At 45.6% G+C, this 23707-nt stretch overlaps 1 long non-coding RNA gene across 1 annotated transcript; it reads left to right on the top strand.

Annotated features, from left to right (window-relative positions):
- The first annotated feature begins 14392 nt into the window (after window positions 1-14392).
- Window positions 14393-22010, top strand: LOC125535489 (uncharacterized). The gene is made up of 2 exons (XR_007294691.2): window positions 14393-18820; window positions 18887-22010. It is a non-coding gene; the product is annotated as an uncharacterized LOC125535489 (long non-coding RNA).
- The last annotated feature ends 1697 nt before the right edge of the window (window positions 22011-23707 follow it).

Raw genomic sequence — 23707 nt, 5'->3', positions numbered from 1 at the left:
AGTCGTCGGTGACCATGCCGACGTCGCGTAGCTCATCGGCGAGAACCTTCATCCGCGTGTAGTACTCGTCGATCGAAAGATTGTTTTGCTGCATGGTGAAGAAATCCTCTTAGAGGAAAACACGATGCTGGAGTTGATTGTCGAGGAAGAGGTCGCACAGCCATGTCCACATGGCGTACACCGACCGGTCACAGGAGTTCACCATGTTGAAGAGACCTGGAGAGATGGTGAGAAAAAGCCACTTGACAATGGAGGCGTCCACGGCAAGCCACTCGTCGTCGTCCTTCATGTCGCGGATGTCGACACTACCGTCAACATGCTTGATGAGGCGGTAGGAATGAAAGAGGAGCGCGAAGTAGGTGCGCCATGCATTGTAGGATGGTGAGTCGAGGTCAAGGATGACGGGGACGTGGTCTTTGATGTGGAGCTCGTTGAGGCGATCGGAGGTGAAGCTGTGTAACGCCCCGAGACCGATGTGCCAGGTGTCTTCCAGTTATTCGCTGTTGTTGCCTTGTCATTGCTTGCGTGTCATGCATTCCATATCATGTCATCATGTGCATTTCATTTGCATACATGTTCGTCTCATGCATCCGAGCACTTTCCCCGTTGTCCGTTTTGCATTCCGGCGCTCCTATGTCACCCGGTGTCCCTTTCTACCTCTTTTCATGTGCGAGTGTTAAACGTTTTCGGATTGGACTGAGACTTGTCATGCGGCCTTGGTTTACTACCGGTAGACCACCTGTCAAGTTTCGTGCATTGGGACTTCGTTTGATACTCCAACGGTTAACCGAGGGACCGAAAAGGCCTCGTGTGTGTTGCATCCCAACACCCTTCCAAAGTGGCCCAAAACCCACCTAAACCTCCTCCATCATCTCGGTCGTTCGATCACGATCGCGTGGCCGAAAACCGCACCTCATTTGGACTCTCCTAGCTCCCTCTACCTCTATAAATAGATCCCCTCCCCGAAATTCCGGGTCTCTTCTCCCCCTAACCCTAAAATTCCCTCGTGCACCGCCGGACATTGTCCGATCCGGCCGGACGCTTCGCCGCCACCACTCCCGCGCCGCCACCTGTCGCGCCTCAGCTCCCTCCGCCGCCGCGGCCCGCGGGACCCAGATTGGGCCCGCGCGAGCCCATCCCGCCGCCGCCCGAGCGCCCGAGCTCTCCCGCGCTGGCTCGCCGCGTCCTTCGCCGTCCTCGCCGGTGCCGCCGCAGGACCTCGCCGCTGCTCCGTCAGATTGCCCCGCCGCCATCCTTCGTCGCCCGCCACCCTCGGCCGCCGCGCCGGCGCGCCTCCCCGCTGTCTCGCCGCTGCGCTCGCCGCCAGTCGCGCCCTGCCCGCGCTGCTCCGGCCACCGCCTCTGCCACCGCCCTGCCGGACCTCCCTCGACCCCGGCCACGCCAACCGCCATCTCCGGCGAGCTCGAGGAGATCCTCGTTTTGCGTGCCGCCTGCTACAGTGCGAGATCTGGATCTGGATCCCCTCGGGTTGACTTTCTCCCCGATACCCTAATTTTTATGCAAACTTTGCAGCATCATATCTCTGCATCCGTAGCTCCGATTCGTGCGTGTAGCATATCAAAATGTTCGTCTCGAAGAGTACATCATTTCATCTCAGTACATCATTTTCATTTGAGCTCATATTGATGCCCGAAATGCTGTTGGAAGAGGGCTATGTGAGGAATATTTCAGATCTGTTTCAGCAAATGGCATTTTGTCATTTCTACCATGATTAATGTGTGCATGCTATGGTCCTGAGCTTATGCTATGCCATCTTTACACGGGTGTTTGCCATGTATTTTTGTGACATTTGTGGTGACTAGCACAAGCTTGCAAAGTAGCGTAATCGGTAATGCTGATTTCAGGGACTTAGAATTTCACTAAGTCCTTGTCATGATTTTGTTGTTATGCCATATGTTCATGTTGTTTCCTAGTGATCCGTGCCTCTTTTGAGGATGATCAATAAGGATGTTTTGTTAATATTGTGGTGCTCTGTCCATCCATGTCTTTGTTTGCATTTATGGAGCACCCTAGCTTGAGTCAATCGAGCTCTACTTTTGCTATAAAATGATCCTGGCAGATTGTTGACATGTTTAGCGATTTTGCCGAGGATGTTGCTATTGATCCGTGCATGATATGATGTTGTTCTTGCCATGTATAGCTCCTATGCCATGTCTTCTTGATGAGTGTATGCTTAGTTTGTCATGCCATGCTCTATAGTGAGTGCATCGAGCTCGTAAACATGCCTACTCGTTGACTGATTTGCATGCTCCAGTTTTTCACTAAGTCTGAATCTGTTTATGATTTTGCCATGTTCACATGCTTGCAATTGTATTTTCTGATCCCTTTTGGCTCAAGGTCACTAAGGGACTTTTGTTAAGTGCTTTGAGTAGCTTCATGTCATGCCTTGCTTTGCCATGTTAAGTTCTTGTAGCATGTAGTTTTCATGCTCTAAATTATGCTTCCTGATGATAAATTCCAGACTTGTGTTAATTTCACTAAGTCTGAAACCTGTTGTCATTTGCACTTTTGCCATGCTTGTTTGAACCTGTTAATGGATGAATTAGTCGTAGCTCAGTGTTCATATTTTGTCAAGCTTCATGAGTGGATACCTGCCATGTATTTTGTTGTCATGTTTGAGTGCTGTAGCATATTTTACTTAATGCATTTACATGCCTACTTGCTGATTATCGTAGGTCGGTGCCATATTTGTTTTGCTTGCCATTTCTAAACCGTGCATCCGATTCCGGTGATCTTTATATCGATTTCAACCGAAATCACCTCACCTTTCCAGTGGCAGTCTTGGATTTCCATGTTGAGGCCAGGTTCAATCATTCCTTTCTAAATCATGCATATGCATTACATACCGCATCCCGCATATCATACCATGTTCGTGTGTTGGTTGTTTACTATGTTGTGTGCTTCTTTCCAGTGTTGCTTCTTCGGCTTGGTTCCGATTACGCCACGTTTGTGAGAACCCATTCGACTACGTCCATTTGTCTTCTTCATGGACTCGTTCTTCTTCCTTGCGGGATTTCAGGCAAGATGACCATACCCTCGAAATCACTTCTATCTTTGCTTGCTAGATGCTCGCTCTTTTGCTATGCCTATGCTGCGGTACCTACCACTTGCTTATCATGCCTCCTATATTGTTGAGCCAAGCCTCTAACCCACCTTGTCCTAGCAAACCGTTGTTTGGCTATCTTACTGCTTTGCTCAGCCCCTCTTAGAGCGTTGTTAGTTGCAGGTGAAGATTGAAGTTTGTTCCTTGTTGAAACATGGTTATTTTGTTGGGATATCACAATATCTATTATTTAATTAATGCATCTATATACTTGGTAAAGGGTGGAAGGCTCGGCCTTATGCCTGGTGTTTTGTTCCACTCTTGCCGCCCTAGTTTCCGTCATATCGGTGTTATGTTCCCGGATTTTGTGTTCCTTACACGGTTGGGTTATAATGGGAACCCCTTGACAGTTCGCTTTGAATAAAACTCCTCCAGCAAGGCCCAACCTTGGTTTTACCATTTGCCACCTAGCCTTTTCTTTTCCCTTGGGAGTTGCGCTCCCGAGGGTCATCATTTTTTTAACCCCCCCCCCCCGGGGCCAGTGCTCCTCTGAGTGTTGGTCCGAACCGAGTAGACTGCGGGGCCACCTCGGGGCAACTTGAGGGTTGGTTTTACTCGTAGGATGTCTCATCTGAGTGTGCCCTAAGAACGAGATATGTGCAGCTCCTATCGGGATTTGTCGGCACATTCGGGCGGCTTTGCTGGACTTGTTTTACCATTGTCGAGGATGTCTTGTAACCGGGATGCCGAGCCTGATCGGAATGTCTTGGGAGAAGGAATATCCTTCGTTGACCGTGAGAGCTTGTGATGGGCTAAGTTGAGACACCCCTGCAGGGATTTGAACTTTCGAAAGCCGTGCCCGTGGTTATGGGCAGATGGGAATTTGTTAATGTCCGGTTGTAGAGAACATGAAGTTGATATTAATTAAAATACATCAACCGCGTGTGTAACCGTGATGGTCTCTTTCCGACGGAGTCCGGGAAGTGAACACGGTGTTGGAGTTATGCTTGACGTAGGTTGGTCTAGGATCACTTCTTGATCATAGTTGTTTGGTCGTGCTTTTGCCTTCTCTTCTCGCTCTCATTTGCATATGTTTAGCCACCATATATGCTAGTCCCTTGTTGCAGCTCCACCTCATACCTTTTACCCTTCCTATAAGCTTAAATAGTCTTGATCGCGAGGGTGTGAGATTGCTGAGTCCCCGTGACTCACAGATACTTCCAAACCCAGCTTGCAGGTGCCGTTGAACTGTGCAGATGACGCAATCAAGCTCAAGGAGGAGCTCGTTGAAGATCTTGTCCTTTGTGTTGTTTCGTTCTAGTTGATCAGTAATGGAGCCCAGTTGGGGTCGATCGGGGATCTGTGTAGCATTTGGGGTAGTTTACTTTTATTTTGGTTCCATAGTCGGACCTTGATTGTATCTGGATGATGTAATGCTTTATTCATGTAATTGTGTGAAGTGGCGATTGTAAGCCAACTATGTATCTCTTTCCCTTATGCATTACATGGGTTGTGTGAAGATTACCTCACTTGCGACATTGCTTTCAATGTGGTTATGCCTCTAAGTCGTGCTTCGACACGTGGGAGATATAGCCTCATCGAGGGCGTTACAAGGTGGCACCGGCGAAAGAACCGGCGTTGGAGGGTTCGGCTTTGCGAGACATGGTGGTGATTGGGAGGAGGTGGGTAGGGGCGGCGGCGGCTACAGAGGAAGGAGTGTTGGAAATATGCCCTAGAGGCAATAATAAATTAGTTATTATTACTATATTTCATTGTTCATGATAATCGTTTATTATCCATGCTATAATTGTATTGATAGGAAACTCAGATACATGTGTGGATACATAGACAACACCATGTCCCTAGTACACCTCTAGTTGACTAGCTCGTTGATCAATAGATGGTTACGGTTTCCTGACCATGGACATTGGATGTCGTTGATAACGGGATCACATCATTAGGAGAATGATGTGATGGACAAGACCCAATCCTAAGCCTAGCACAAAGATCGTGTAGTTCGTATGCTAAAGCTTTTCTAATGTCAAGTATCATTTCCTTAGACCATGAGATTGTGCAACTCCCGGATACCGTAGGAGTGCTTTGGGTGTGCCAAACGTCACAACGTAACTGGGTGGCTATAAAGGTACACTACAGGTATCTCCGAAAGTGTCTGTTGGGTTGGCATGAATCGAGACTGGGATTTGTCACTCCGTGTAAACGGAGAGGTATCTCTGGGCCCACTCGGTAGGACATCATCATAATGTGCACAATGTGATCAAGGAGTTGATCACGGGATGATGTGTTACGGAACGAGTAAAGAGACTTGCCGGTAACGAGATTGAACAAGGTATCGGGATACCGACGATCGAATCTCGGGCAAGTATCGTACCGCTAGACAAAGGGAATTGTATACAGGGTTGATTGAATCCTTGACAACGTGGTTCATACGATGAGATCATCATGGAGCATGTGGGAGCCAACATGGGTATCCAGATCCCGCTGTTGGTTATTGACCGGAGAGTTGTCTCGGCCATGTCTGCATGACTCCCGAGCCCGTAGGGTCTACACACTTAAGGTTCGATGATGCTAGGGTTATAGGGAAAGTATGTACGTGGTTACCGAATGTTGTTCGGAGTCCCGGATGAGATCCGGACATCACGAGGAGTTCCGGAATGGTCCGGAGGTAAAGATTTATATATGGGAAGTCCTTTTTTGGTCACCGGAAAAGTTTCGGGTGCTATCGGTAATGTACCGGGACCACCGGGAGGGTCCCGGGGGTCCACCAGGTGGGGCTACCTGCCCCAGAGGGTTGCATGGGCCAAGTGTGAGAGGGGACCAGCCCCAGGTGGGCTGGTGCGCCCCCCCCCCCCCCACCAGGGCCCAAGGCAAAGAGAGAAGGGAAAAGGGGGAAACCCTAGGCTCAGATGGGCCTAAGGCCCACCTGGTGGTGCGCCCCCCCTCTCTCCCCCCTTGGCCGCCCCCTAGATGGGATCTAGGGCTGGCCGCCACCCCTAGGGGTGGAAACCTAGGTGGGGGCGCAGCCCCTCCCTTTCCCCTATATATAGTGGGGGTTTCGGGCTGCCATACATACGATTCAATCTCCCTGTTGGCGCAACCCTGCCCCTCTTCCTCCTCGTCTCTCGTAGTGCTTGGCGAAGCCCTGCTGGAGTCCCGCGCTCCTCCACCACCACCACGCCGTCGTGCTGCTGCTGGATGTAGTCTTCCCCAACCTCTCCTTCTCCCCTTGCTGGATCAAGGTGTAGGAGACGTCACCGGGCTGTACGTGTGTTGAACACGGAGGTGCCGTCCGTTTGGCACTAGGATCATCGGTGATTTGGATCACGACGAGTACGACTCCATCAACCCCGTTCACTTGAACGCTTCCGCTTAGCGATCTACAAGGGTATGTAGATGCACTCTCCTTCCCCTCGTTGCTAGATTGCTCCATAGATTGATCTTGGTGATGCGTAGAAAATTTTGAATTTCTGCTACATTCCCCAACAGTGGCATCATGAGCTAGGTCTATGCGTAGTTTCTATGCACGAGTAGAACACAAGTTGTTGTGGGCGTCGATTTTGTCAATTTGCTTGCCGTTACTAGTCTTATCTTAATTCGGCGGCATCGTGGGATGAAGCGGCCCGGACCGACCTTACACGTACTCTTACGTGAGACTGGTTCCACCGAATGACATGCACTAGTTGCATAAGGTGGCTAGCGGGTGTCTTTCTCTCCCACTTTAATCGGATCGGATTCGATGAAAAGGGTCCTTATGAAGGGTAAATAGAAATTGGCACATCACGTTGTGGTTTTCGCGTAGGTAATAAACGTTCTTGCTAGAAACCTATAGCAGCCACGTAAAAACTTGCAACAACAATTAGAGGACGTCTAACTTGTTTTTGCAGCTTATGCCTTGTGATGTGATATGGCCAAAAGGATGTGATGAATGATATATGTGATGTATGAGATTGATCATGTTCTTGTAATAGGAATAACGACTTGCATGTGGATGAGTATGACAACCGGCAGGAGCCATAGGAGTTGTCTTAATTTATTTATGACCTGCGTGTCAACATAAACGCCATGTAATTACTTTACTTTATTGCTAAAGCGTTAGCCATAGTAGTAGAAGTAATAGATGACGAGACAACTTCAAAAAGACATGATGATGGAGATCATGGTGTCATGCCGGTGACAACGATGATCATGGAGCCCCGAAGATGGAGATCAAAAGGAGCAAAATGATATTGGCCATATCATGTCACTATTTGATTGCATGTGATGTTTATCATGTTTTACATCTTATTTGCTTAGAACGATGGTAGCTTAAATAAGATGACCCCTCACTAAAATTTCAAGAAAAGTGTTCCCCCTAACTATGCACTGTTTCGAAGGTTCGTCGTTTCGAAGCACCACGTGATGATCGGGTGTGATAGATTCTAACGTTCGAATACAACGGGTGTAAGCCACATTTACACACACAATACACTTAGGTTGACTTGAGGAGCCTAGCATGTACAGACATGGCCTCGGAACACGGAAGACCGAAAGGTCGAGCATGAGTCGTATAGAAGATACAATCAACATGAAGATGTTCACCGATGTTGACTAGTCCGTCTCACGTGATGATCGGACACGACCTAGTTGACTCGGATCATCTTTCACTTAGATGACTAGAGGGATGTCTATCTGAGTGGGAGTTCATTAGATGAACTCAATTATCATGAACATAGTCTAAATTGTCTTTGCAAATATGTTGTAGATAAATAGCTCACGTTATAGCTCCCTGTTTCAATATGTTCCTAGAGAAAGATTAAGTTGAAAGATATTGTAAGCAATGATGCGGACTGGGTCCATAGTTCGAGGAGTGTCCTCACTGCTACACAGAAGGCTTATGTCTTTGATGCACCGCTCGATGTGCAAACCCCTACAACATCGTCTGTGGATGTTGTGAACACCTGACAGACACGTCCTGATGACTACTTGATAGTTTAGTGCACCATACTTTACGGCTTAGAATCGGGATTCCAATGATGTTTTAAACGCCATAGAACATATGAGATGTTCCAAGAGCTGAAATTGGGATTTCAGGCTCATGCCCGTGTTGAGAGGTGTGAGACCTCTGACAAGTTCTTTAGCCAACAAGATGGAGGAGAATAGCTCAGCTAGTGAGCATGTGCTCAGAATGTCTGGGTGCTACAATCACTTAAATCAAGTGGGAGTTAAACTTCCAGATAAGATAGTGATTGATAGAGTTCTCTAGCCTACTAGATCTTCATGATGAACTATGACATGCAAGGGATGGAGTTGATCCCGGAGCTGTTCGCGGTGCTTAAGACCGCAAAAGGTAGAAATCAAGAAGGAGCATCAAGTGTTGATGGTTTAACAAGACCACTGGTTTCAAGAAGGGCAAGGGCTAGAAGGGAAACTTCATGGATGGCAAATCATTTGCCGCTCCAGTGAAGGAACCCAAGGTTGAACCCAAACCCGAGACTAAGTGCTTCTATTGTAAGGGGAACGGTCACTGGTAGCGGAATTACCCCAAATGCATGGTAGATAAGAAGGCTGGCAACTTCAACAAAGTATATATGTGTTATTGATGTGTACCTCACTAGTACTCCTGGTAGCACCTGGGTATTAGATACCGGTTCAGTTGCTATTATTGGTGACTTGAAGCAAAAGCTACGGACTAAACGGAGACTGGCTAAGGGCGAGGTGACGATGTGTGTTGGAAGTGTTTCCAAAGTTGATGAGATCACCATCGCACGCTCCATCTGCCTTCGGGATTAGTATTGAACCGAGATAAATGTTATCAGGTGTCTACGTTGAGCATGAATATGATTAGATCATGTTCATTGCAATACGGTCATTCATTTAAGTTAGAGAATAATGGTTATTCTGTTTACATGAATGATACCTTTCATGGTCATGCACCCTATGTGAATGGTTCATTGAATCTCAGTCGTGGTAATACACATGTTCACGCCAAAAGATGTAGAGTTAATAATGATAGTACCACTTTCTCGTGGCACTGCCGCTTAAGTCATATTGGCGTAAGATGCATGAAGAAACTCCATGTCGATGGATGTTTGGAGTCACTTGATTTTGAATCGCTTGACACATGCGAGCCATGCCTCATGGGCAGGATGACTAAGACCCCGTTTTCAGGTACAATGAAACAGGCAAGTGACTTGTTGGAAATCATACATGCTGATGCGTGTGATCCAATGAGAATTGAAGCGTGCAGTGGATATCGCTATTTTCTCATCTTCACTGATGATTTGAGTAGATATAGGTATATTTACTTAATGAAGCACAAGTCTAAAACGTTTGAAAAGTTCAAGCGATTTCAGAGTGAAGTTAAGAATCATCATAACAATAAGATCATGTTCCTATGATCTGATCAAAAGGGGATTTTCTGAGTTATGAGTTTGGCAATCACTTAAGACATTGTGGAATTGTTTCACAGTTGAAGCCACCTGGAACACCACAAGGTAATGGTGTGTCCGTACATCGTAATCGAACCCTATGAGATATGGTGCGATCTATGATGTCTCTTACCAATCTACCGTTTTCATTTTGAGGTTATGCGTTAGAGACAGCTGCATTCACTTTAGATAGGACACCATCTAAGTCCGTTGAAACGACGTCGTGTGAACATTGGTTTGGCAAGAAACCAAAGTTGTCACTTCTTAATGTTTGGGGCTGCGATGCTTAAGGCTTCAGCCGGAGAAGCTCGAACCCAAAGCGGACAAACACATCTTCATAGGATACCCAAAGGTGACAGTTGGGTACACCTTCTATCTCAGATCCGAGGGCAAATTGTTTGTCGCTAAGAACGGGTCCTTTCTCGAAAAGGAGTTTCTCTCGAAAGAATTGAGTGGGAGGAAGATAGAACTTGATGAGGTTGTCAACCCTTTACTTCAACCAGAGAGTGATGCAACACAGAAAGATGTTTTCTGCGGCGCCTACGTCTGTTGAATAGGAAGTTAATGATAGTGATCATGAAGCTTCGGATCAAGTTGCTATCGAACCTCGTAGGTCGACAAGGATATGTACTACTCCTGAGTGGTACAGTAATCCTGTCTCAGATATCATGTTGTTGGACAACAATGAACCTACGAGCTATGGAGAAGCGATGGTGGGCCCGTATTCCGACAGATGGTTAGAAGCCATGAAATCCGAGATAGGATCCATGTATCAGAACAAAGTATGGACTTTGGTGGACTTGCCCGTTGATCGGCAAGCCATTGAGATAAATGGATCTTTAAGAAGAAGACGGACGTGGGCGGTAATGTTACCGTCCATGAAGCTCGACTTGTGGGAAAGAGTCTTTTCACAAGTTCAAGGAGTTGACTACGATGAGAATTTCTCACCCATAGCGATGCTTAAGTCCGTCGGAATCATGTTAGCATTAGCTGTATTTTTCGATGAAATCTGACAGATGGATGTCAAAAACAAGTTTTCTTACCAGTTTTCGTAAGAAAGAGTTGTATGTGATACAATCAAAGTTTTGTCGATCCTAAGGATGCTAAAAGGTATGCTGCCTCTAGCAATCCTTCTATGGACTAGAGCAAGCATCTCGGAGTCGGAATATATGCTTTGATGGAGTAATCAAAGCTTTTAGGTTTATACAATGTTTCCTAGAAACTTGTATATACAAGAAAGTGAGTGGGAGCACTACAACATTTCTGATAAGTATATGTGGATGACATATTGTTGATTCGAAATGATGTAGAATTTCTGGAAAGCATAAACGGTTGTTTGAAGAGTGTTTTTCAAAGGAAGACCTGGATAAAGGTGCTTACATATTGGGCATCAAGATCTATAGAAATAGATCAAGACGTCTGATGATACTTTCAAAGAACGCACACCTTGACATGTTTTTGAAGGAGTTCAAAATAGATCAGTCAAAGAAGGGGTTCTTACCTGAGTTGTAAGGTGTGAAGTTGAGTAAGACTCAAAGCTTGACCACGACAGAAGAAAGAGAAAGGACGAAGGTCGTCCCCTATGCTTTTGTCATAGGCTCTATACGGTATGCCATGCTGAAGTACCGCACCTGATGTGTGCCTTGCCACATGTCTGGCAAGAGGGTACAAAGGTGATCTAGGAGTAGATCACCAGATAACGGTCAAAATTATCCTTAGAGGAATAAGGAAATGTTTCTCGGTTATGGAGGTGATAAAGAGTTCGACGTAAAGAGTTACATCGATGCAAGCTTAACACCTATCCGGATAGCTCTGAGTAGAGATACCGGATACGTATAATGGAGCAATAATTTGGAATAGCTCCAAGTGGAACGTGGTAGCAGCATCTATGACATAAAGTTTTGCAAAATACATAGGGATCTGAATATGGCAAGACCCGTTGACTACAACCTCTCTCACAAACATAACATGATCAAACCCAGAACTCATTGAGTGTTAATCACATAGTGATGTGAACTAGATTATTGAGTCTAGTAAACTCTTTGGATGTTGGTCACATGGTGATGTGACCTGTGAGTGTTAATCACATGGCGATGTGAACTAGATTATTGACTCTAGTGCAAGTGGGAGACTGTTGGAAATATGCCCTAGAGGCAATAATAAATTAGTTATTATTATTATATTTCATTGTTCATGATAATCGTTTATTATCAATGCTGTAATTGTATTGATAGGAAACTCAGATACATGTGTGGATACATAGACAACACCATGTCCCTAGTAAGCCTCTAGTTGACTAGCTCGTTGATCAATAGATGGTTACGGTTTCCTGACCATGGACATTGGATGTCGTTGATAACGGGATCACATCATTAGGAGAATGATGTGATGGACAAGACCTAATCCTAAGCCTAGCACAAAGATCGTGTAGTTCGTATGCTAAAGCTTTTCTAATGTCAAGTATCATTTCCTTAGACCATGAGATTGTGCAACTCCTGGATACCGTATGAGTGCTTTGGGTGTGCCAAACGTCACAACGTAACTGGGTGGCTATAAAGGTACACTACAGGTATCTCCGAAAGTGTCTGTTGGGTTGGCATGAATCGAGACTGGGATTTGTCACTCCGTGTAAACGGAGAGGTATCTCTGGGCCCACTCGGTAGGACATCATCATAATGTGCACAATGTGATCAAGGAGTTGATCACGGGATGATGTGTTACGGAACGAGTAAAGAGACTTGCCAGTAACGAGATTGAACAAGGTATCGGGATACCGACGATCGAATCTCGGGCAAGTATCGTACCGCTAGACAAAGGGAATCGTATACGGGATTGATTGAATCCTTGACATCGTGGTTCATCCGATGAGATCATCGTGGAGCATGTGGGAGCCAACATGGGTATCCAGATCCCGCTGTTGGTTATTGACCGGAGAGTTGTCTCGGCCATGTCTGCATGACTCCCGAGCCCGTAGGGTCTACACACTTAAGGTTCGATGATGCTAGGGTTATAGGGAAAGTATGTATGCGGTTACCGAATGTTGTTCGGAGTCCCGGATGAGATCTCGGACATCACGAGGAGTTCCGGAATGGTCCGGAGGTAAAGATTTATATATGGGAAGTCCTGTTTTGGTCACCGGAAAAGTTTCGGGTGCTATCGGTAACGTACCGGGACCACCGGGAGGGTCCCGGGGGTCCACCAGGTGGGGCTACCTGCCCCAGAGGGTTGCGTGGGCCAAGTGTGAGAGGGGACCAGCCCCAGGTGGGCTGGTGCGCCCCCCCCCCACCAGGGCCCAAGGCGGAGAGAGAAGGGAAAAGGGGGAAACCCTAGGCTCAGATGGGCCTAAGGCCCACCTAGTGGTGCGCCCCCCTCTCTCCCCCCTTGGCCGCCCCTAGATGGGATCTAGGGCTGGCCGCCACCCCTAGGGGTGGAAACCTAGGTGGGGGCGCAGCCCCTCCCTTTCCCCTATATATAGTGGGGTTTTTGGGCTGCCATACATACGATTCAATCTCCCTGTTGGCGCAGCCCTACCCCTCTTCCTCCTCGTCTCTCGTAGTGCTTGGCGAAGCCCTGCTGGAGTCTCGCGCTCCTCCACCACCACCACGCCGTCGTGCTGCTACTGGATGGAGTCTTCCCCAACCTCTCCTTCTCCCCTTGCTGGATCAAGGCGTAGGAGACGTCACCGGGATGTACGTGTGTTGAACACGGAGGTGCCATCCGTTCGGCACTAGGATCATCGGTGATTTGGATCACGACGAGTACGACTCCATCAACCCCGTTCACTTGAACGCTTCCGCTTAGCGATCTACAAGGGTATGTAGATGCACTCTCCTTCCCCTCGTTGCTAGATTACTCCATAGATTGATCTTGGTGATGCGTAGAAAATTTTGAATTTCTGCTACGTTCCCCAACAAGGAGCACCGGCGGCGGCGAGATAGGGTTAGGGTTTGGTGTGGCGGCGGCGGCTATAGGAGAAGTAGCAGCGGCGACGGCGACGTGGAAGGGCTAGGGTTGGGTGCGGCAGCGGCGGCGTGTGGAACAGGCGGCGGCAGGAAGAGAGGGGCGGCGGCGGCCTAGAACGCGGGGGTGGCGGAAGCGAGAGAGATCGGTAGAAAACTGATATCATGTAGAAGACTATAGGATGCAACTCAATTGTATTTCATCGGAGTTGGTTACAATATATACAGGGTGGTGCGTTGCGTGACAAGCCAACTAACCCTACAATATTTCTAGAGATCAACCTATACAAGACTAGAGATAATAGGAGAATCAGTCGGAAATAAATACAAAAATATCACGTTTCAACATTTATCATTTTCAAATGTAAAATAAACTCCCTGCAAAAAAAGATAAAATAAACTCAGCTAGCGAGCACGTTGATTCCGTAAATCCGCGAAAAAAGAAGATAAAATAAACTCAGCTAGCGAGCACGTTGATTCCGTAAATCCGCAGACCACGTTTTAGGACCGGGACGACGATCCTCTCACGGCACCGCCTGTTCCACGTTCTCATCCGTCGCGCTCGCAGACACGGTATCTCACCTCACATGGCCCGTCGCGACTCCCCGAGCACCCCAGAAATTTCCCGTTGAGTAAAGTCTGGAAAAAAACCTTAAACTCGTACGTTTCGTCGAAATTGGACCCTCATCTTCAAATCTCAAAAAAAAAGTTTTTTTCAGACTTTACTCTTTCCCGTTCCGCCGGTGCGGTGCGGCCCACGTCCCAAACCCCATACCCAACCCGATGCTTTGCCGACCTGCCAGCCACCCGCCCACCCGAACCGAACCAAACCAAACCCGGTCCGGATCCAGTCCGATCCCACCAGCCCAGCGCCCACCCGTGACCAGAAAGCAGAATTATGCCTTGCCACGCCAGCGGGGCGAAGCCGTGTCCGGTAACGACCCGGTTGGCGCCAGCGCCAGGCCGGCTCCCTCTCCCGCACCGCCTCTGCGCCGGCTACAAAAGGCGCCACAGGTGCGCCCCCCTGCACCCCGCGCTCCGGCCTCCCCTCTTCCCCTTCCGAGCTTTCGTTCCGGCCGCGCCTCTGCTCTGCTCTCCCGAGCCGCCTCCACGCGTCTCCGCGACCGTTTCCTTCCCCTTGTCCGTCAATTCTCGATTCGTTTCGAATCGCGATTGATTTCGCTCCTCGTCGCCTCCGCTCCCTGTGCTCGCAGGGGATTCGGCGCGTCCCGTCCTTCTCCGGGAGCGAGCGAGCGAGCGATCGATCGATCGATCGGGGATTCCGTCGAGCCGTCCGGCTATGCCTCTGCGTCTGATTTGATTTCGGGTGACCCCAGGGCCGAAGCAAGGTCAGTTTCCGGTGCTCGGTCGGTCAGATCGATTCCTTGGTTCCGTCACCTGCCTCTGCGTTCGTCTCGTCGGCGGTTTCAGATTTGAATTGAATTGAACGGCTGTCGCCCGTGCTGTCATCAGTTAATACGAGGTGAATTCGAGGCCCTCGTGGATTCTTGTTGTACCGGCTGATCTTGCTTTTGGCATATGTGCTCTCGGTCCTAGATGCAGAAGAGGGCGAGCGCTCTCGGTCAGATCTTCTCGGGTGATGATGCTTTTGACCTCTTACCAACCTGGAACCGGTGATCTGAGTTTGGATAATAATTAAATCCCTCCCAGTTTAGTTTCTTGGTCCCCCAGTAGTCAATGGCAATTCTGATTTCGACCTGTTGGCGCTTCTCCAGATATTGGATTAAAGGCATAGGGGGAGCGGCATATCTTACCTGTGTCTGGATGATTATTACATTACCTCCTCTGTTTAATTCCTAAATCTACACGGTTCAATTTTAGTCGGTTCTCATTTAGATTTCTTGATGATTGTCCAAAAATTGGGATTATACGGCTTAGCGGGATTTACTTGTCATCCTTCATGACCTGTGTTTGAATAATCATACTCTCTGTCTATTTTCTTTTCTTCACAGTTCTGTTAGTCTCCACACAATTCCGATTTGGATTTTGGATTTGTTGCTGGTACTCCAGATATTGGAATTGTACGGCTTAGCGGGTGGCCCTATTTTCCCTCGGCACGGCGGTTCTTCTATGGCGCAACATTTTCTTACTCATCAATAATATAATTAGAACACACCAGACAAGTTTCTCTGCCTTAGTTTTGTCATTCTCAGCTCTTGCAGACACCATCTTGGAAGGGATATAATTGGAATCGGTGCTGTCTACCTGAGCTTCCCAGCCCAAACTTCCTTATAACTTCTACTCCTCGTTTGACATGCTTTAGTTGAGCCTAGTTTTCCCCTAATTTACAGAGACACATCTTGCCCGTTGCAGGTTTGACGAATGCAAAGTCCAACCTGATGCTTTTGCAGTTTTTTCTAAATCTAATCTCTAATCAATTCATCATTACTTAGATAACCTTTAAAATCTTCTCACTAGGCAATATTTTAAATTCAGATTTATCTACGAAGGTGCCAGATGGAGATTCAAACTTGGCAAACCTTACAAGCAGAAAAGAGACTCCTCCATTTTTAACTCTCATCTCTTATTTTTATATCACCTAGCTACTTGTACATGCCTTTGATTTAGGCTTTTTTTCTGCCCCTGTGATTGCAGATTTATTTTAGCCCAGAGCGTGCTGGTAGTCGAAATCTGTTAAAATCGTTTGGTTTGCATTCTATCTCTATGCGGTTCAATTCATTATCTGTACTCTTATCCTGTCGACTGCAGGACATAGTTAGGAAGTTTGGGCTTATGGGTAAATCTCTGTACAGTGAGTCAGGTTGTTTGGTTTAGTTGTGTTCCTCCACACATTGGTTGCAGGATTGGATCTGGAATGTGGAGAGCCCTGTGGTGTTGTATGTTGAAGGGGCTCTGAGCAGGTCAGGTTTGAATGGCTATCGCCTGTGTGGTCTTCTGGTTCTCATCACGTGTTTCTTCATCATCAGCTAATATGAGGTGGATTAGAGAGGTCCTGGTGGATTCTTATTACCAGCTGATCACGCTTTTGGTGTGTGTTTGTGCTCCTTTGCTTGTAGCAGATGCAGAGTGTAGTAAGATGAATCATAGGGTGGAGATTTGGTTTCTGTTAGTCATTTTGATTGATTGGATAATGAAGCTTTGGATCTCTTACCAACCTGGAACTTGTGATCTGTGTTTGGATAATATATATTCCATCCCAATTCAATTTATTTGGCTTGCACAATACAATTTATCCCTTCGTAGTTCTGATCTGTATTCATTTGTGGTTTTCCAGAAATTGGGGTTAATTGGTTGATTGGATAATGAAGCTTTGGAACCTGGAACTTGCGATCAGTGTTTGGATAATGAATTCCGTCTCGATTCAGTTTTTTTGGTTTGCACAGTACAATTTAGTCCTGGCAGTTCTGATCTGTATTCGTTTGTGGTTTTTCAGAAATTGGGCTTAGTAAGGTTTAGCAGGAGCAACCTATCTTCTTGCTGATTTGCATTTGGATGATTACGAACCCCTCTATTTAATTCCTTCTCCTCAATTCAATTTTAGTCTCCGAAAATTCTGATTTGGATCTGTTGCTGGTTGTCCAGAAATTAGGATTATATGGCTTAGCGGGAGCGACCTATCTTCTTGCTGACCTGTGCTTGGATGTTCATTACTCTCTCTGTTCAGTTTCTTCTCCATAGCTCAATCAGTTGCCGGACAATTCTGATTTAGTTTTTTTGCTGGTTCTCCAGAAATTGGAATTATATGGCTTAGCGGGTGGTCCTATTTTTCCTCGGCATGGTGGTTCTTTCTGTGGCCCAACATATCCGGCCTTTATCCTCCCTTGATAATTTAACTTCCAAAATAGTTTCTTTGCCTTGGTTGGTAATTCTCAGCTCTTGCAGATGCTGACTTGGGAGCAAAATAATTGGAACCAGTGTTGTCTACCTGACTTTCCGGCTGAGACATGCTTACTTACCCTTTACCTCAACATTTGATGCATGCTTTAGCTGAGCCTACTTTTCCTCTTAAAGGTATCTTCCTCGTTGCAGGTCATAGTTGATTGAACTCGTCCAACCTGATGCTGACTTGAATCTGTTTGCAGCCTTTAAAATCATCTTACCAGACAATATTTTGAATTCTTATTTATCTTCCAAGGTTCAACCATGAAGATTCAAACTAATGGAACATCCTATAATGAAAATACTGGTCCAGTTTTAACTTGCCTCTTATTTTTGTTTCACGTAGCTACTTGTTCATGTCTTTGATTTAGGTTTTTCCTTCTACCCTCCCTTTGGTTGCAGATTAAGCCCAAACCATGCTGGTAGTGTGTCGGTATCTGTTAAAATCGTTTGGTTTGCGATCTATCTATCTCTCCCTGGGTCAATTTGTTGTTTGTACTCTTGATCCCTGTGCTTGTCTTCTGCGCGTATCAGTTGCAGGATATATTTAGGAAGTCTGGGCCTGTGTGCAGGATACATATTTGGATATGTTGGTGGTTCTCCAGAAATTGGAATTATATGGCTTAACGGGAGCGACGCATCTTGCTGCTCTGCGTTTGGATAATTATCACTCCCTCTGTTCTGTCTTGGCTTCCCACAATTCTGATTTAAACTATTTCTTGGTGGCTCTCCAGGAATTGGAATAATATGGCTTAGAAGGCGGTCCTATTTGCCTCGTATGGCGGTTCTATCTGCGGCTAAAACTTTTTCAACCTTTTTTACTCTATATTGAACTCGCTAGACATTAGGTTTTCTTTGCCTCAGTAATTATCAGCTCTTGCAGATACTGACTTGGAAAGGATATAACTGCAGTTTGGAACCGGCGTTTTTGTCCTCCATCATCCATACCTGACCCTAGACAGGCTTTACTTGTTCCCACTCATCATCCATGCTTTAGCTATTTATAAGCAGCATTTCCCCTAACAATTTTTTTTATAGAAACGGTCTCTTGCTTGCTGCAGGTTGTAGTTGACGAACTCCTGTCCAGTTTGATGAATCCGTTTACTGATCTTCAAAATCAACTAGTATCGTTTCAATTCATTGTAACTTACATAACTTATAAATTATCTTACTAGACAATATTTTAAATACAGATTCATATGCAGCACAAATATAAGGATAATCCAGAGCTTTCAAATAATGGCACATCCTACAACCGAAAAAGACTCTTACCTTCCTATATTTTTTAGTTTCATTTAGTTACTTCGCCATCTCTCTGATATAGGTTTTTGCCCCTGCCCTTCCTATGATTGCAGATTTTTCTTTAGCCCAGGCCATGTGGGCAATGACTAGCTCTTCATGCTTATTATCTGTACTCCTGATCCCTGTGTTCTCTTGGTCTTCTGCGTGTGTGGGTTGGCAAGATATAATTTTGTTAGGAGTTTGGGCCCAAACCTTTGCTCTGGAGTCGGGTCAGTGTCTTGTATACGGTCTGTTTGTTTCATTTGTTATCGCCTCCTCTACAATTTGGCTTGCAGGACTGGATCTCGATCTGGTCTGGAAGTAAAGCTCCATGTGGTGTGTGAACGTATGGTGAAGGGGACTCGAGGCAGGTCAGTTTCCCATGTTTGATCACATTGGTTTACTGGATTCCTCATCTGTGCTTGGTGACGTCAGATTTGAGTGGTATACATTAAGTTCTTTGATTTATGTTCGTCTGATGGCTGTTTGGGATCTTCGTTCGGAATCTTCTTCAACCACAAAAACTTACACCTGGACTCCAGCTTGTTTCAACTGATTTACCAGATTTCACTATGGTCTGACTTTCCATGAAGAAACTTTAAGTATGCTGATTATATTTGGGCCGTCCATTGATTTGCATTGTTGGAGGTTTTATTGCAAGATTGTAGAGTTGGATAGACAGTTAGCGTGGGGACTTGGTGAAGCGAATGGACTTTCCTGATGGTTTTGACCTCTGATTACTGATCCTGAAGCATAATGATTTGGTCTTTGTGGTAGTTTTCAGTTTGAACTTGCATTCAGTGGCCTCATATCTTTGGTGCAGCTTGGATGGTAGTGTGCACATCTGATGATTCTTTCAACTGTCCTGAAGCATCTTACTTGGTTCTGTTGTGCCATCCTACTGGTTACAGTATCTTATTCAACTTGCATGTGGTTTGGATGGAATATGATCTTATATTTTGCTCGAATCAAGAAAATGCTAGAAGTTTCAAACAAGGATCCAAAATGGAAATATCAGTTCATACTCAGTTTGTATAGCAGATTATCAAAGTTTGACTTGGCTATTAATTACCTGGTTACCATACTGTTTCATGAAGTTTGGTTTTGGTATTTGGCTGCTTGTATATTTTAACTTGCAAATTTATCACCTAATAGGAAGTAAAGATCGCATGTACATGAGCTTTGGATGCAGTAAAAATGTTAAGCATATTATATGAATATATGTGAATTGGTCATACTTGGATTTGTCAGTCTACTATTCTACATACTCTTGTCCATGATTGTACTTGGTTTGTTTATATACGTTCTTTAGGTTCATCTTATGACACAAAATTAAATTTTGGTGTGCACATAATTTTTAACTGAAAGATCCCACCCTTGCACTTGTGTTGGTTTAACAGTAGTGGCCTCCTGTAGTTGGGTAATATTGATGACTTGACATGCAGAAAGAGGTTAGGAGTTCTTGCTATATATGTACTATAAAACAATGAAGAGTTGAAGGTTCTGAACTGGAAGCTTGAACAAATATTTTGCCCTGAACACTCCACCAATGTCCACTGAATATGATTCTGGTTTGTTGGTCTGGAGTTGATTTTCAGAAGTGATGTTCTTCTTATTGGTGCTTCTCATGTGAGATCTGGATTCTTCAATGCATCTTCTCGGTTTGCTGGGGAACTTCCTACGTTAAATTGACAACTAGCAAAACAGTCTGGCTAATTTGATGATTCCTAAACACACTGGCAAATATGATGATGAATCCCGCTGATTACTTTCAACATACGGCAGTTTGTTTTCGTACTTCATTCATCCTGGATTTAAAGACACAAAGCGCTCACACATCTCTACGGTCTTCCAATGGCTCATTTGATCTCTTTACAGCAAACTGCTAATTTGATCTCGATTATGGAATCTTCCAATACATATTCTTATTAAATATATATAATTTCATAGCATTTACACATCTGGCAGCCCTCTAATGGCTAATTTGACCTTCTTTTTGGCCGAAATGCTAATTTGATATGGATTATGGAATCTTCAATTACGTAAATCTATAATTTCACGGCGTTCACACATCTGACAGTCCTCTAATGGCTAATTGACCTTCTTTTCTGGCGAACTGCTAATTTGATCTGGATTCTGAATCTTGAACCACATATTCTCTTTAATTACATATATATTCGTAGTTTTCTGGAAACTTCCTAGTTTTAATTTAGTTGGCAAGTAGCAAAAGTACTAATTTGATTATTCCTGTCGATTGCTTAGACAAACCCATTCTGTTTCATACTACATAATAAATCCTATATAGATTAAAGACACGGAAGTATCTGTTAACAATTCTTACGGTCCTCTGACCCTGTATAAACTACAAAAGCTTTCTCTGTGCAAAGATTTGAATCTAGCTCATCCCACTAGATAAATTAGTTACTCCCATTCAGGTTCTGGAATTTATGGCATTCTTTGTTTGCGCCCCATGTCAGTCTTATGATGTTGTGAAAACTTTGCGTGAATATTTATTGCCAATCGCTTGTCGTGCCAATGCTGCCTTTGGTTGATTGCGTGGCTTGTATGCTTAGCTGAATATAATTGTTTGTAGTGTTTGCTGTTTTTTGTGTTTATGTAGGAGTAGTTTAACACTGCCTTTGCCGGTCCCAAGCCCGGATGAGAAAATGTGGAGGGGACTGCAGTTAGCTCCTCTGTATCGTTTACATTGAGTAGCAGTGAATGATGTGAGTAAGTTGCACAGACTGTCTAGTCGAATACCGAATCGTCACACAATGTGGTGGCAAGCTTTGGAATGCATCCTTTGCTATGAAGAATCTGGGCAAGTGTAATTTGTAGTCAGTCAGACTCCTCTAGGAACTTGCTGATTACTAGCTGTACAAGGTCAGTGTGTTTTACTTACATTCCCAGAGGGAAGTGAGTGTATAGGAAGCTTTGAATGAAAGGCCTCATGTACCACACAATTCTCAAGAAAAGATGTAGTTCAATTGTTGTGGGTAAACTACTTCCCTAGAAAATGTTGTGGTATTGTAGGTAATGGCAGCCTGACCCGCAGTGTAGCAGATGCAAGCAAGTGGGGATGGTTCACAAGTTCCCTGATAATTCCAGTTTCAGTAAACTAGCAGGTATGGTTTGCATGACTGATCCTGGATGGGCGTGGTAATCATAGCTCATAGCAGTGATTCAGGAGTTGGGAAATATGTACTCCCTCTGTAAAGAAATATAAAAGCGTTTAGAACACTACTTTAGTGACCTAAGCGCTCTTATACTTCTTTACGGAGGGATTTAATTACCACTAGTTGAGTTAATGATGTGTACTAGGTTAGTAGAGGAATTGTAATAATCTGTCAAAGCAAGTTCAGGGTGTGTTGGGAAATACTTCCTTCGTAAAGAAATATAAGAGAAGCTGGTTGTCCTTGAGCAGAGTTGTGGTTGTCGTTCTCACAATCTGATTTGCGCCCATAAGAAAGTCAGAGATGCAGACATGGTTCATTTTCAGAGTAGAAATTCAGGTCCGACGAAACTGAAGCTCTTCATCACCTTGTGCGTAGAGGTTCATTTTAGTTAGACACGCCGACAGTCAAGCTTTGCGCACTAGATGTCGCTGCAGTTTCGACTGTTTACAGATTTCCGGCCACAGAGTTTGTCTCGTCTTGTAATTTCATCATGCTGGTGAGCCCTATCTTAAATCTTGTCAGCACAAATTTGTTTTTTCTGTTAATATGCTGTTGAATCATTGGGCAGTTGTTTGTCGAGTTGGTGCTGATGTCCAGGAACCGTGGGTTATTCGGCATATGTGACCTGTTTTTCCTTTCTAATAAAGCACTAGTGGGCAGAGAAGCCAATGTGGGTGTCTATGTTGTTTTTTAATCAGAGAAACGAAAACAATGCATTTGAAAGCGAAAAGTATCTGTGTATTTAGCAGAGTTGATGCAGGTCACTATATTTTCTTATTTGTATTAGCTAGGGAGGCCATAGCAACATGCAAGGAAGTTATTTTTCGCATGAAAGAGTGTGGTGTCATGGCTAACTATGCTAAGGAGCCGGACGGCATTGCTGGCGCCAGCGGGAAAGAGATGGACAGGAAGATGGTTGGCTGTGGCATTGGAAGTCGGGTAGTGTGCTTGTTGGTTTGCTTGTTATGTGAGTGAAAGAGCGCTAGAGGTGTGTGTTTTATATCCGGGGCGGCTGGGCTAGTTGGCCTGAGCCCAAATCCGCAGGCACTCCATGTCGGATGCCGGGAGCCGCGTCGGGCGCTGCCTCGCCTCCATCGGCCGCCTTCGTCGTTGCCAGGAAGTAGAAAATACAGGTGCGTCACTGCCGAGGAGCCGCTGTGGGCTCCGCCACGAGCCGTGATGGGGAGGGTGCAATGCTCCACGCAGCGGGAGGTCAAGGCCGGGCTGTGCCCCACCGTCGGCACCGAGCCTCCGGTTGGGAGGCGCTAGCCATGCTGTCGTCCTCGAGTAGCAAGCCGGGGTCATTAAGAGCATGTTTAGTAGAATCTTCAAACTCTTAAAGCAGTTTTAAGAGTTGAGAAGTGCCATTTTTTAGCATTTTTTAGGGTTTTAAGGGTTGGGTTTGAGGGTTCTAATTAAGGGTTAGGTCTAATTAAGGGTTGGATTTGAGGGTTCTAGTCTTTGTCTCAACCCCAATCTTTAAATCTACCATTTCACATATCACAATTTATGACTACAAAAACACAATCAACCTCAAACAAACTATCAAATGACAATCATTGATGCATGGTTTAATAGTTTACATCACAAAATCATCATCTTCCCCCTTTCATCGGCACCATCACCAAAAAGTTGCACCTCGGCGCCATCTCCTAGACCACATTCGGGCTCCATCAAGCATCTCCATAGGCGCCGGCGGAGTCGTCCACACCGCCATCGCCACAGCTACTCATCGGAGTGTCACCTCGAAAAGTAGAGGACGCACCAGGGAACATCCTCTTCCTCTCCGCGATGTCCTCCTTGTAGTCCTTCTACCATTGCAATTGGTCTTGATCCATGTCCTTCTTGGACATCATCATGTGCTCCTTCTCTTCCACCATGAGTTCTTTCCATACATTTGCCTCTTTGAGCTTGATCATCCTCTCCTCCAAGTCGGCTTTG

Source organism: Triticum urartu, chromosome 2A (assembly GCF_056163025.1).
Source record: "Triticum urartu cultivar PI428250 chromosome 2A, HENAU_Tu73, whole genome shotgun sequence".
NCBI lineage: Eukaryota > Viridiplantae > Streptophyta > Magnoliopsida > Poales > Poaceae > Triticum > Triticum urartu.
This window is presented reverse-complemented; position numbering and strand designations above follow the sequence as displayed.